Raw genomic sequence first — 13,524 nt, 5'->3', positions numbered from 1 at the left:
CTGCGCCTGTGACTTCCATCTTTTTGAGGTCATAAATAATCCTGGGGTGAGACTGGGAAATGGGTAGAGAATGTGGTTTCATCCTGCTTGAGAACACAGAGGTAGAGTGATCACTTGGGTGGAGATGTTCTTCCCAGTGGAGCTCCTTGCACCTGGGCAAGGGTGTGTCCAGAGGGGCCAGAGTTAGGTGTGTGTGAGCAACTCTGCCAACCCACAGTTGGGCCTGGCTCCCCACATCCTCAGGAGGACTGTCCCTGATGTCCATGTTACCCCTGTACACTGCCCTTGCACATGTTACCCTTGTAGACTTCCTTTTCTTCTGCTAGCACCTAGCCAGGTAGAACCAGCAGAATCTCAGGGCAAGCTGGAATCTTTGTATTCATCTTATCTGCTCTTCTTAGTGTTCTTCTGGGGAAAGTAGCATCCAGAGACACCCAGCTGAAGCTAATTCCCTCCACAACACAATGGTCCTTATCTTCCAGGCTGGGGGCAAATAACGTGAACTTTAGGAAGTTTATCAGCAAGGCAAAGTTTGGTTTCTGATGAGAACCTGACTATCCAGGCAGTAGAGAGTTCACGATCACCTTTTCTGCTGGGTGATGTCCCAGAGGAAAGCCTGGGTCCTCACCCTAGTGAGGCCATTCAGCAGACTCAGATCAGTTTCCTTATCCGCCAAACATGGTCAGAGCACTGGGCTGCTCGGCATCTCAGTGTGCCTGAGAAGTAATGAGAGGATGAACCCAGTCAGCACACAGTTGTTGATGAGGCTCAGAACTCAAACGCCAGGGACAGACTGGGAAATAAGACAGACCACAATCTGCCTTTCTAGAGCAGAATTTTGGGAGTGGAGTGAGAGACAGACAGATAATAAAGGAACATTCAGAATAAGTGCTGATAATGGTAAGTCTATGAAAAAAATAAAGTAAAATCACAAGATAGAGAGAAACGGTGGGGAGGAAGGAGGGTTCCCTCAGGACATGGTGCTCAGGGAATTCTCCCTGAGAAGGGGACATTTGGGCTGAGACCTAGATATGCATTGCAATGAACACTGCATGCACGTAGTGGCTTTTGCGATCATCATCATGGCCTATTGGTAAACTAATTCCAACAAGTACAAAACAGTAAACATGGTTATTTAAAATTATTCTTGGATGTTTCTAAGCTTAAAAGTGAAGATTGCCAGAAAGTTCTGGAAGGCTCCTACTAATGGCCTCTTTGGCCATGTCCTCAGGAGGGGGTCAAATTGTCCTGCTTGAGGTTGGGGAAGAGAGTGGGATTACACAGAAGGAAGGCTTCGATATTTCACCGTTGTATAGACTATTCAGGTGCCAGTCCCAGAGTGTCAGAGTTCAAGAGAGCATTTAGGAAATCGGGGCATCTAAGTGAAATGGGACGGAGCCATCTACCATGATGCACTGTGCAGTGCGCCCAGTACTTCTTCAGCAGAGCCCACTCAGACTTGGCTAGAGGTGCTGGGTGGAGACCGGGGCTGAGTTGGTCCCACCCACTGTTTTGTCTCCAGAACCCAGCACACTGCAAGCCCCCAAGAAATCCTTATGGGATGAATAAGTGAAGCAGCAACTGATGTGTGAGAGGAGGGAGGCAGCAGAGATGGTAGATGTCTCTAGTGGAAAGCCCAAGGTTAATGGAGATATTGGGGTCACAGTTTATAGGCCACGATCAGGGTGGGTGTGAAAAGAGGTTTCCAGATGAAGCTCAACATTTCTCTCAAATGTCAGTCTGCCCACACTGACTACAGCAATCCGGAGAGATATAAGAAGCAGCAAGGAAGCGTGGCTGAGTTATGAGAGAGTCAAGCCCAACACACATTGAAAGATGTCAGATGAACTGTGTGGTAATGCCAGGGTTCCCTCAAACACCTTTCAATCAGTGCTTAAAGATAGCTAATAAGCAAACAACTCTATTTTCTTTAGTTTTGCTTTTAATGAAGGACAAGGGATTAAGACACACAGAGACTGGCCAGACAAATGGGAAACCGACCAGATCAGACCATGACCAAAATATCACAGGCAGACCACCCACAAATGCAGAGGCCTCAGAGTCCACAGCGGGCGGTCAGAACCAGGCCCCAGGGAATCTTTCAGCTGCATCCCGTCTGTGATCGGCGGGCAACAGGTAGAGGTGCTGGAGGGGGCTGAGTCCTGATTTTCGGTGTCTGTCATATTCGATCAAGTGTGTCATAGAGCTTCCTGTTTCATCTCCCAGTTATTCTGAAACAAAAACATGCATGAAAAACACAGGTCACTGCCAACCACACTGACAGTTGTTCTAGTACATGGAGACTGAAAAGGGAAAGACATATCATGAATGCCACAATAAGCCAGAGAATCAAATTTATCAGCATCTATTCAAATATTGACAAGCAACAAACATTGCTGGTGGCAACAGTGGTGCAGGACATGGGGTGTCCACATAAACAGAATTCAGAAGAGACTGAAAAGGCAGATGTTCCCAAAAGCCTGCTCCTTTTTGGGGGCCAGCCTGTGTTTATTGAAAAGTTGACTCAGTTCTGACTTCCTGGTCAGAGTCTGACTCCTGATGGACCCTGAGGCTCTTCCCCTACATGCCCCCATTGACTTGGATGAAGAGTCACACAAGGACTTACAGGATGGCACAGGTGTTTGCCCAGGTGGTGCCCTGCACTCCCCTCTCCAAGGGCCCAAGGAGACCCAATGAGAGATCCCCGTGGAATTCCAACCCAATGAGGTCCTGAGCCTCCCTGGTAGACATGGCCTCCCAGGTACATGGAATAATCACGATAAACCTGGGCCAAGCAGCCTCGGTGAGGTAGAGGGAAGGGTAGATAGAAGTGGGGCCCCTGACCAAGCAAAGTCCTTGAGGACAGCACAGGACTGACAGCAGCTCTAGAAAGACTGGGATTCTGTTAATGACTGTTCTGCTGCTTGAGACCAGCGTGGTCTGGCTCATTGTTTGCAGAAAATCATTCTCAGTCTTCCAAACATGTGAAAGGACACTTCCAACGACAGACAGAGGGATGGCAGAATCAGAAATACAGATGGCACCATCTTCCCAAAGTCCATACTGTAGCCCCACAAAACCAACTTCATGCTTAAATCTGCTGCTCAGACATACTTTGGGGAGAAAGTAGTTTTTCCAGGAGCGAACCGGAGACAGCACTTTCATGGGAGGGAGGTCAAATCCAAGACTACCCACTATTTCCAGCCATATTCACTATGGATGAAGAAGGGATAGTTCTACCCATGATCGTGCAAAGCTTCCTTGGGAACCCTGCCGTCCCTTCCACATACAACCTATCCAAGACGCAACCCTCAGTTCACCATGAAAACCCACTGGTCCTGCTGCTTCCCATTTCCTTTGGTTAATATTAGGCACAAATTTTTCTGTAAAATGAGATGAGGGGATGTGATTTTGGAAAAGCTTCATCCTTCCTCTTGAGACTCATTCACAAGATACAGTAGCACACAAAAGACCCAGAGAAGTTAAGAAATAAGAAAGCTGTTTAAATTATTGTGCACTTCCCGAACATATATGGGCATAACTTTTTTTTTTTTTTTTTTTGGCACACCGTATTTTTTTTTTTTGTACACTGGCCTTTGCTGGCATGGTTCTGCTGAGTGGTGTTAGGAAATGTGGCTGAAGGCGGGTTGCCCAGCCCGCAAGGCCTGGCAGAGCTCTCCACCTCCCAGGGTCTCTTGCAGCATTGCAGGCCAGGGAATAAAGCTTCTCCTGAGCCGGTAGCCCTGGCTGCCAGGACATGTGGCGATTGTGACAGTCTCTATTTATCTTTTGAAACTGTATTTTTCCTCCCCCCACCCCGGTATCTTTCCCAATGTCTTGTAAAAGTGAGTTGACGGATCCATACAAACTCCTACAGTCTTGTTTGTTTTTCCCTTAATTGGCTAGTGACAGTGAAAAATCGAGCTTCCTGAGTCTTGATGAACCTGGCCCCGTGATCCCTACACATTCTGGGAGGAGAACTGCCCAGATGAATCTGTTGGGAAAGCCAGCTTCCCGTTTTGAGTCCTATGAGCTAGCATTTTCTAATGTGGCTTAAAGTCCAGCATCTGGGCCCAGGATTTCATACACAATGCCTTCCTGGGTGGGCAAAGAGAAACAGGAACTAAGTAATGCATCAGTGGCCAGTAGGGGTGGAAGGGGAAACCTGGTTTCTTTAGTTTCATCACTGAAATAGAGAGGTGGTTTACCAACCGGTGCCCCTCACCAGTTACCCCCACTTCGGAGTGTGATGAAAAACCAAAATATAATAGCCCAGGAGGGCTACAGTATGGAACACCCAACCATGTGGACCTTGGGCCAAAGTCACAGAGTGAGAGGTGGCCACCCTTAAGGATCATCAAACCAACCCTTTACTTTGCAGGTAAAGAAAGCAAAGCTCACGGAAAAAGGAAGTTGGCAACCTTCCCAAGGTCACTCTGGATAGGACACAGTAGGGACCGGGACTGGGTCTCTCCTACCTCTCCTACCTTTGGCTTCTGGCCAAAGCTGAGAAGACTCTGAATACCAGTTCTCCACTGCAAGGCCTGAGCTGGCTTGTCTGGGAGGTTTTGCAAGGATGAATCAGCTCTACGTTGGCCTGGCTGTCTAGTTATCACTGAAGAAACCCACGACACTTCATCTGAGAACTAAAAGTTTTGCCCCTAATTCAGAGCCGATCACACATGGCTTCCTAGATGCCAGTGTACACTGGGAGTGGGTGGAGACCACCAGTGCCACCCCAGTGTTGAGGCAGCCCTGAAGAAGCTTCTAGTCACAGACAGGGCCACTCTTACTCTTGGCTTGGCTGACCTGCTGTTCCTGCAGGTGTCTAATATTGAGGAGCCCCCAGGTAGGTCTCCCCACTGTAGGTACACAACCTCACTTCCCCCCCAGATCTGAGAGATGGCCTCAGGGTCACACACATCACCCTGAATAGAAGCCCTCATCGGGGGCCCAAAATGCAGCTCAGGCAACCTTCAGGAAGCTCCCCAGCTAGCTCCCAAATCATGCTCTTTCTGTTCCTGATGACAATCAGACAGAAGGCTGCTGGCATGGTAAACTGACAAGGGGAGAGACGCAGTGGCACAGATGCCCACCCCCAGTCCCACCCCCAAGGCAGGCTGTTTTGCCCTTGAAGTTGAACCATTCAAGCCTCTACTTTCTGCGCAGTAAGTCTCAAGGCAGGAGGAAGTGAAGACCACAAGCTTCGATTTGCTGTGACATCCAAGGAACTGCCAATACCTCACTGCTGAGAGCCCAAGCCAGAGCTTCCAGTCAGCCACACGCAAAAACACACTGGAGCTCGCTCTGCCCTACTGGCAGCACCGAGGTCTTCCTCAATGCATAGAAAAGGGACGAGTGAGGAACTCGCACCCTGTCCATCTTGACTCACGTCAGATTCTAACACTATAGGAAGCCAATTTTTTGAGATTTCAGAAGAATTGCCAAGGAGGATGGAGCCTGCTCAGTAACTGCCAAACTGTTCGGCTCTCAGGAGTCCACTGTTTTTATTTTTCAGAATATTAAAACCTAGACCGCACACTCAGGAAATGTATATTGCTTATCATAGACTAATTTTAGGGAGATATGAGATGGGTTCTTTGTACAAATCAGACTCTTGTACTGCTAGAGCTGTCAGGGCAGGGGAGCCAGGCAGCAGTACTTGAGTCCCCCGGCCCTTGTCTCTGACAGAGGCTCCAGCGTCTAGAGCTCCAGCCACGTATCTCTGAGCAGTCTTAGCACCTTTTCAAGGGGACCTCCCCTGAGAAGCAGTTTCTGCAAAGTGCTCCACGCATCATTACCGACCTACACTTGGTCAGGAAGATTCTGTGTCTTTGAGTGGGGACTTTCAATACCCCCGTCAGCAGAGTGTGTCAGTCCCAGGACACACACCCGGGTCCTCCTGGCCACCATTTACCGAACACGTACCACAGGCCAGCTACGGCTTCCCAGCCAAACTTTCCTTCAAACATCTCCCCAGCCCTCTCAGGTTGGTGCTATTGGGATCATCTCTCTTACCTAGGAAGGACGGGAGCTCAAGGGAATTCAAAAACTAGCAGGGAAATAGAGGCACACAGCCTTCCATGCAGCGAACTGATGGTGAGGCTCTGCTGCCTGCCAGGACACTCAGCAGCCCCTTCAAACATCTGACCCCCTGAGGTCTTCCAGGCTCGCTCACTTTTGGGTGCAGAGTGTCCTGAGCAGCACAAAGTCAGACATAGCCAGGTCCATGCACATTTGTGTCTTTCCACAGGGTCAGACTTTTACCGATGCTATTTCAATCACAAAAGCCACAAGTTACATGGAGCTCCCAAGGAAGCGATTCTCCTTAGTACGTCCCGTTCAGTTGGTAGTCAGAGCTGTGAGTACTCAGGCTCAAGCCACTCTGCAAGTCAGTCAATATTGCAAACCATACACAGCAGTGTCCTTAATTTAATCAATATATAAATGCTATATTAAACATTCCACATGAAACAGTAACATGTAACATCGAGAGAAAGGGGATGAAAGAGCATAAATGTGGCTTTGAAAAAAGAAAGAGTCAGAAGGGGATAGAAGAAAGGGTTAATGAGCCAATCCAACGAGAGCAATGTGGATGAGAGTGTCCTGGCCTGTTCCGGACAGACATCAAGAGACTTTGATGTGGGCAGAGTCTTTGGCAACAGATGCCGGGTGCTGATCACGACAACAACAGAGCAAGCCTCTGTTAACACGACCATCTCAAGCTGGTGAAATCCTGCTCTTCTTATAGCCCCGAGACCTCTGGCAAGGACTGATAGTAGAAAAGAGCTGGTGATGTCCCTATTTGGTTGGGTGTGGTCTTTATTGATTAGGTGGTCATCTGTTCCCTGTTGGCATGATGCCTTTCTACACGTAAGATGGAGTCTTTTTCTAAGATGGTGTCAATTCCGTCAAGAGTGCTCTGTATAGGGAAGAACCTCTGACAGCTCTTTTAGTTTATAGTAAAGGTGGAAATTGTCAAGGGGCAGCAATCCAAGGGTCGGCCCTTGGTAGATTGTTTCCCAGTCTAGTCATACCATACACTACAGATTCAGCCTTTCCCCTGTCTGTAAAATAAAACCCATTTTTCAAAGAACCAAACCTCAAAAACATTTTAGCCACTTTATAGTCTGATGGACATGGTAAAACATCAAGATGACAGGTAACCTTGCTGTTCAGTTACTGAGAAATGCAAAAGGCCTTCTGAGAGGCTGGTGTGGATTCTAAGTTTGTGGTAGGGCACACAAAGGGACATTAGGAAAAAAGTGGAGACAACTTGCAGACTCCAGTAGACATGGTTTTCAGGTATTTCAACCACCCTGGCTCTAGGCTGTGGTTCTCAATGGGAGTCTCTGCATAGGCAGCATCTCCTTACCTGAGAGTTGTTAGAAATGCAAATTCTCCAGCCTCAAGAGCTCAGATATTCTAAGAAGGAAACCCTGGGGCTGGGTCCTAGGGATGTGTGTTTCACAGCCCCCAGGTGATTCAGATACACACAACCGCAGGTGGCAAGTCATATCTGCTCCTAGTGACATTCTTGTATGCAGGGCCATGGGTGACTGCGGGTTGACCACGTGGCTGGCTACTGATGTTCACACTTAGTCAACTGTACCCAAGCTACTTGCTGGACGCTCTCTCCTGAGATCTCGACCAGGGGTGGAAAGAGCAAGCAGCTCAGAAGCCGTCCAGAATTTCAACACATTTTTGGGGTGACCTGGGGAGATATGTTGGCATGCTTCATCCCTTAATCTCCTTTTCCAGATGTTGCTGTGGGATATTCAATCTGCACCAGTGATCTCTCCCTAAACATCAAACATCTCTTCTAGCCATGCTGCACCCCTGCCCCATCCCCCTTGCCTTCCATCCTTCAGTTCCTTTTGCCTGCACAGAACACTTAGCCATGAATTCTACTGCAGTCTCTTTCAAATAGAACAGAAATGTTTTCACCAGCTCAACCCTCCTCACTGCAACCCTGGGGAGGAGAGGTGGGTGCAAAACACCACATCCCCCACTCCCACTTTCAGGCTCTGCTCACGCCGACATCTGTGCCCAGGTAGACAGCACCAGCAAAAGGCTCACAACAACGCAGGCAGGAGGCACTAGACACCCAGGCCTCCCAAGAAAGTTGAAAAAAAAAATAGTTTGTTTATCATTTAAAAAAAAAAAAAAAAAACTAACCTCATACAGGAAGTATGAGAAGCAGAAGAAGAAGAAGAAGAAAAAAAAAAAAAACCCAGGCTACAATAATGGAAATGTCCACATTTGTTACAGATAAAATATGTGTTTCTCAGTTTCCATATTCAACTTTGCAGGGATGGTGGGAACAGGTAGGGTAGGGCACTGAGGGGGGGTGGGGACCTAGGATAGATGGGGATCAAACAAAAAAGATGACTGTGAATACATGAGGCACAGGCTTGCCAGATGCGGGGCAGGACCACGACCCCCATCAGGGCCCTCCCTGCAGGTGTGGCTGTCCCAGCCAGACTTGGAGAAGGGGACGCCTAAAACAGAAACTGTTATCCGAGATCCTCCTACTCACCGGCCTCCCTGGCCCCAGGTCCTGCCCTCGCGTGTGTTTCAGGTGAAGAAGCCACAGTGACAAGATCATGATCACCTCCCTCCAATAGCCCTTCCAGACCTGCAGCCCCAGCAGCAGTCAGCTATGGAGACACCGTCACCCAGGCCTCCCATGGAAGCCTGAGGCTGTGCAGACCTTCAGGACAGCAAGCCCAAACCGGGGGACTTGCTTTGGTGATGGACACAGACATGAGGCCACTGGAGGCAGACAGGAGTCAGATCTGATGCCTGACATGGAGCGAGGTGCCCTTGGGGCAATGTGGCTCAACTGGATTTTTTAAAATGGGGCTGGAGGACTCACAACCTCCACATGAGGATTAGAGTGGAGAAAAACAGTGAGAATAAAGAATATGTCCTCTTCCATAGAACCAATCAGTAGGAGAGAAGGAAATAGGAATTCTCCCTTCTCATAATAAAAAATAAATGCAAACACTGTATAATGTGCACACATTAAAAAGATATCAAGTGAAGGATTTTAAGTCATTGTGATTGGTGTCAAAGAAAGCAATTGGTATGAGAGAATGAACGAACGAAAGAAAGAGAAAAAAAGAGAAAAACTGTACACCAAAATCTCAAAATAGAACCAAAACCTGCAAATCATACTCAGGAGTCTATTGTGAACCCATATTTCAGCATGCTGTTGAAAAGGTTAATAATTTTCCTACCGAAACTGAATGTGGGTTGTGAAAGAACATTAAAATGAAGAAAATTTCCCCGTGGCTGCTATTATATTATCACCAAAGCCATCAAGTTTCAGTTTGAGTTATTTGTATTTATTTGTGAAAACAAAGATTAGATAAGTAGAAACATAAACCTCATCCTAATTATTGTCCTGGAGTATCTGATTTTTAAGACTAAAAAAAAAAAATAATAACACCATCACACACACAGAGGCAACACAAGGTATGAGAAGCTACAACAGCAGAGGCAAGAGAGGCTGTTACCTCGTTCTATCGTTTGAAAAAAAATGTATTGTCTCATGTAAAACATTAATAGTTGCTTACAGTCTGTGAAGACAATATGAGAGCCAATATGTACTTTTAGCTGTTGACATTTTTGTCAACTATATGTCCAGGAAGAGAACTTTTCTTTTAAACTGCAAACTCGAATTTTTGTTTGACACTTGCAAAAGTGTAGTAACAGCCATACAATTCAATGTTGAAGATTGGGGTGGTGGGGGAAATGGAATTTAAATGCTGCTTTAAACGATCAAAATATGAGCTTTGGGACATCTACAACCAAGTGGGGTCTGGAGAAAACAAAAGGTTTAGGTGCAGAGCTGGCTCTTATTCCAAATTTTTCTCAGATGTCCGGTGGGCAGCTTGTTTTCTGAAGTTTTAAAAGAAATCCACAGATGAAATAGTTAATCAGAAACTATGGTAAGCAGAGACTTCATGTATTTCCATCACAACATAAGCATCAGAATGAAAAAAAAAAAAAACATGCAAAAAAGAGCTTCAGTGGTCTCACATCACCGAACAAACTGTTTTTCTACCTATTTTGTGTTGCTGGCTTTTGTTATCAGCCCAATCGGCAAATTGTGGCCAATTTTGTCATGGTTTGAGCAGACATTTTGTTCCCAAACTGCTTTCAACATTTTAGCTACCAAATACAGTTTATGAGAAAATGAACAAGCCACAATACAAACAGAAAAGATAACTTTTCTTACCAAATTAACCCACTTTAAGGTTAAAATGCAAACTGTTTTTTAAATGCAAAAAAAAAGGAATTCTAGTAAATTCAAATTCTGAAACAACCTCATCAGTTTTTTCCTGGAAAAGGAATAATTAATGATTAACCTACTGATGGATTTTGAAACCAACTACACGACATTCCCTGATTCCGACCACCATGACACCATGAAACCTGTTTTTAATGACACAGTATGTAAATGCTATTTTGCAAAAACACACACCAAATACTGTTTGAAGATGCAGATCACGAGGCTCAAGAAGAACAGTAGAACTATGTTAAAGTAAAGTAATCGGTTAAGCAGTTATTTACTACTGAAAATAAGTGACACCCACGTAGTTCATGTTATATATTAATATTGAAACCAAATGACAGTCTAATACCGCAAATCATTTCATAAAAAAATAATGAAACCAGTTAAAATTAAAACACAGGGTTTTATTTTATAAACCATTAAATATTAAGATCAAAATGATAGAAAGCTGACTTGGCTTTTAAAACATTTGTTTTGCTGAATTACAACAACCAATTGAAAATGAAAAAAAAGAATGAAAGATCCCTCCGTAAAAATTTAAGAATTACTACTGAGAAGAAAAGCAGAATTTCAGACAGAGGCTTGAAGAAAACTTCTGTTTGTAATCTTCCCTCATATTTGAAGACACAGCAATATGTACAACATTTTTAGCCTTTTAAAATACCAGCATGCCCACACACTGTCTCAGATTAAAACAAGGAGAAAATGACACATTCTGAAACCATTTTCTAAAGCTTCTTTTCCTGATAACAGTGAGGCGCTTACAATCAAATTAATGAGTTTCTAAAAAGCCTAAACAACTCTCCATAAAGAGACAGAATTGTTCATAACAGCATGCAGATATTTCTAGATTTTTCAGACAATACTTTGAGCATTAGTCCTTGCTACTTACATTTAGAAGATGTTTTTAAACATCTATATTAGAAAGAAATACAACTCAGTGCTTTGCTTTGTTAAATTGAGGAACACTCTGAAAAACACCAGTAGAGTCAGTCCAGTATTTCCCTCATTTCAATTTAAAAATTAGTTAACTATTCCCCACGCTCCTTACACACGTATGTATTCTCACAATTTATTTATACTTGAAAATTCTTAAAGTAGTGAAGAAAGGAAACACCCACAGAAAAGAAGTCATTATTTCTTCTGAAAGTGGATTTCTTCATAAAACATAAACCAGCAAATAAACAGAGAAAAGAACTAAAAGCAAGTAACACCACTCAGTAAGAACACTGAAAAACATATATTGACTGATAGAAGAGTTAGCACAGGACATTTTAAATCATTGAGAAGAATAGGGACATTTGGGGTCAGTTTAAAAGATTCTCAGTGAAAGGTCGGCATTGCTTCTGGTCAAGCTGAACTGATGACATCAAGGTAGTAACATCTTCCATTCAAGATAATGTGTTATGTTGTTTAACACCATATCTAAAACATGTGACTCAGAATTCATACTTCATTTTTTTTTTGGATTTCAATTTTTTCAATGTTATAGGACTCTTCTGGTACTTTAAAGCAAGTAGCCTGACTTATGTAAGACAGCAGCATTTAAAAACAAACACATGAAACAGCCTTGAAAACAAGCACAACGACTAAAGATGACAGTGGATAAGGAGACTGTGGTAATCATCTAATTTGTTACTTTCAGACATTTTCTGTAGGAGAATTTTACTCTACAATACCTGCCCCTATCTTCATGCAGCAAAACTGAATCTTCACATTCAGAAAAAGGCTGACCTTAACTAGTATTTGCCACTCTTTTAAACCACATATCCTCTTCCCCCGATGTAAGACTTGGGAAATGAGGGTGATTTTAGTCATCTGGAAAGAGTGAAACAGGACATGGTCTTGAAGCACTTTCTTCAGAACCGTTGTCATTTTAACTTTGTTTTACCACAACAGAAAAGGCCGTGCCCACGGAACAAATTCAAGTTCACCCTCGGTTGTATCTGTACCTCTGGAATTTCTTAAAAGCAGAGTGGCACAGCACAAAAGCTTTCCTTACATACTCAAAGCATTAAGGAAAAAATTCCCACTTTTCTTTTGCAAGTATATGAATCAAAATGTGAACACTCATATATTAAAAATGAATGTTTTTAGCACAATTACTTCACAGGCAACCAGCTAATTTATTCTTCCTCTTTTTCACAATATGCATTTGTTAAAACACCAAGATTTTTTTTAAAACTCTGTTATGTTTGTAGGCATTCCTAAGTGTAAGCAAAATATAGTTTTCCTCCCATTTACCATTTTATTTGAAGCCAATCTGTCATGTATAAAATGATGACAATTTTGTTAAAGCAATCTGGCTTTAGAGGTTAGGGCTAGCTCAACTGTAGAGTTAGAAAATCGAGCTTTTTCTCTTTTTAAAGCAATGAATAATTTACCAAAATCTAGAAATAACTGCAACTGGGTGGGTGGGTGGGAGCAGGGGGGAGGTCACACAAAAATGAAAGAAGCCAAGAAACTCAGAATTCTTGTCCCAGAAATGAGGGTCTCTTGCACTTCATTTTCTGTTTTCCACTAAATAAATAAATAAATAAATAAAATTGATTTCTAGTTATAAAATTAAATGTGTAACAAGTTTAAGAAATTTACAATATGTCAGATACAAATATGTATAAGTGAGCTTAGAAAGGCAAATTGCATTTCTCAGAGCATAAATCCAGCCCCCTGTTCTAATGCTATTGTGAGTTGACAAGACAGATGCAGACACTGGATCTACACCACTGAAAACAGGATGATTTTGGTTGTAAACTCGAATTAGTGTGAAATCATTCTCTTCTGACAGGGTCTGTTGGCACAATTAAAAGGCATAGTGGATACCCGTGGACCAGGAAGAGTGGAGTGTAATTCTGATAGTCACCTAAAACCTTTCATTGATGTTGGCTTGAAAGCTGCTTAATTAGCTGTAGGCTGCCAACCAATCTCCTTATCAAAGCCAGCTGAAAACAAAACTGAGAGAAACAGCTTGTGGTTTCGCAAAAATGTATTTACATGAAGTATATTTTAAAGGGAGTTTGATCATTAGGTACGATGTCATCTGTGATGTGCGGTGGGTTTGACATTTAAAGATGTCACAGGTTGTCAGATTCATCTCCAGTCTATACTTCGTTGAGATATAACAACTTCTGCTAGCAGATCTTGTTCTGTTGATTTCCAGCCTAGAAATCTGAAAAGATTTAACTCTTTTTTTTTTCTTTTTTTTTTTTTTTTTTTTTTTG

At 43.7% G+C, this 13,524-nt stretch overlaps 1 long non-coding RNA gene across 1 annotated transcript in view; it reads right to left on the bottom strand.

Annotated features, from left to right (window-relative positions):
* Nucleotides 1–1,920: 1,920 nt before the first annotated feature.
* Nucleotides 1,921–13,524, bottom strand: part of LOC111524290 — a 65,300-nt gene continuing 53,696 nt past the window's right edge. The window contains exon 2 of the long non-coding RNA XR_002725750.1: nucleotides 1,921–2,231. This is a non-coding gene — a long non-coding RNA (uncharacterized LOC111524290). The remainder of the gene's footprint in view (nucleotides 2,232–13,524) is intronic.

The sequence above is a fragment of the Piliocolobus tephrosceles genome, chromosome 15 (genome assembly GCF_002776525.5).
Source record: "Piliocolobus tephrosceles isolate RC106 chromosome 15, ASM277652v3, whole genome shotgun sequence".
Lineage (NCBI taxonomy): Eukaryota > Metazoa > Chordata > Mammalia > Primates > Cercopithecidae > Piliocolobus > Piliocolobus tephrosceles.
The sequence above is the reverse complement of the archived record's forward strand: the minus strand, read 5'-3'. Positions and strand labels throughout refer to the sequence as shown.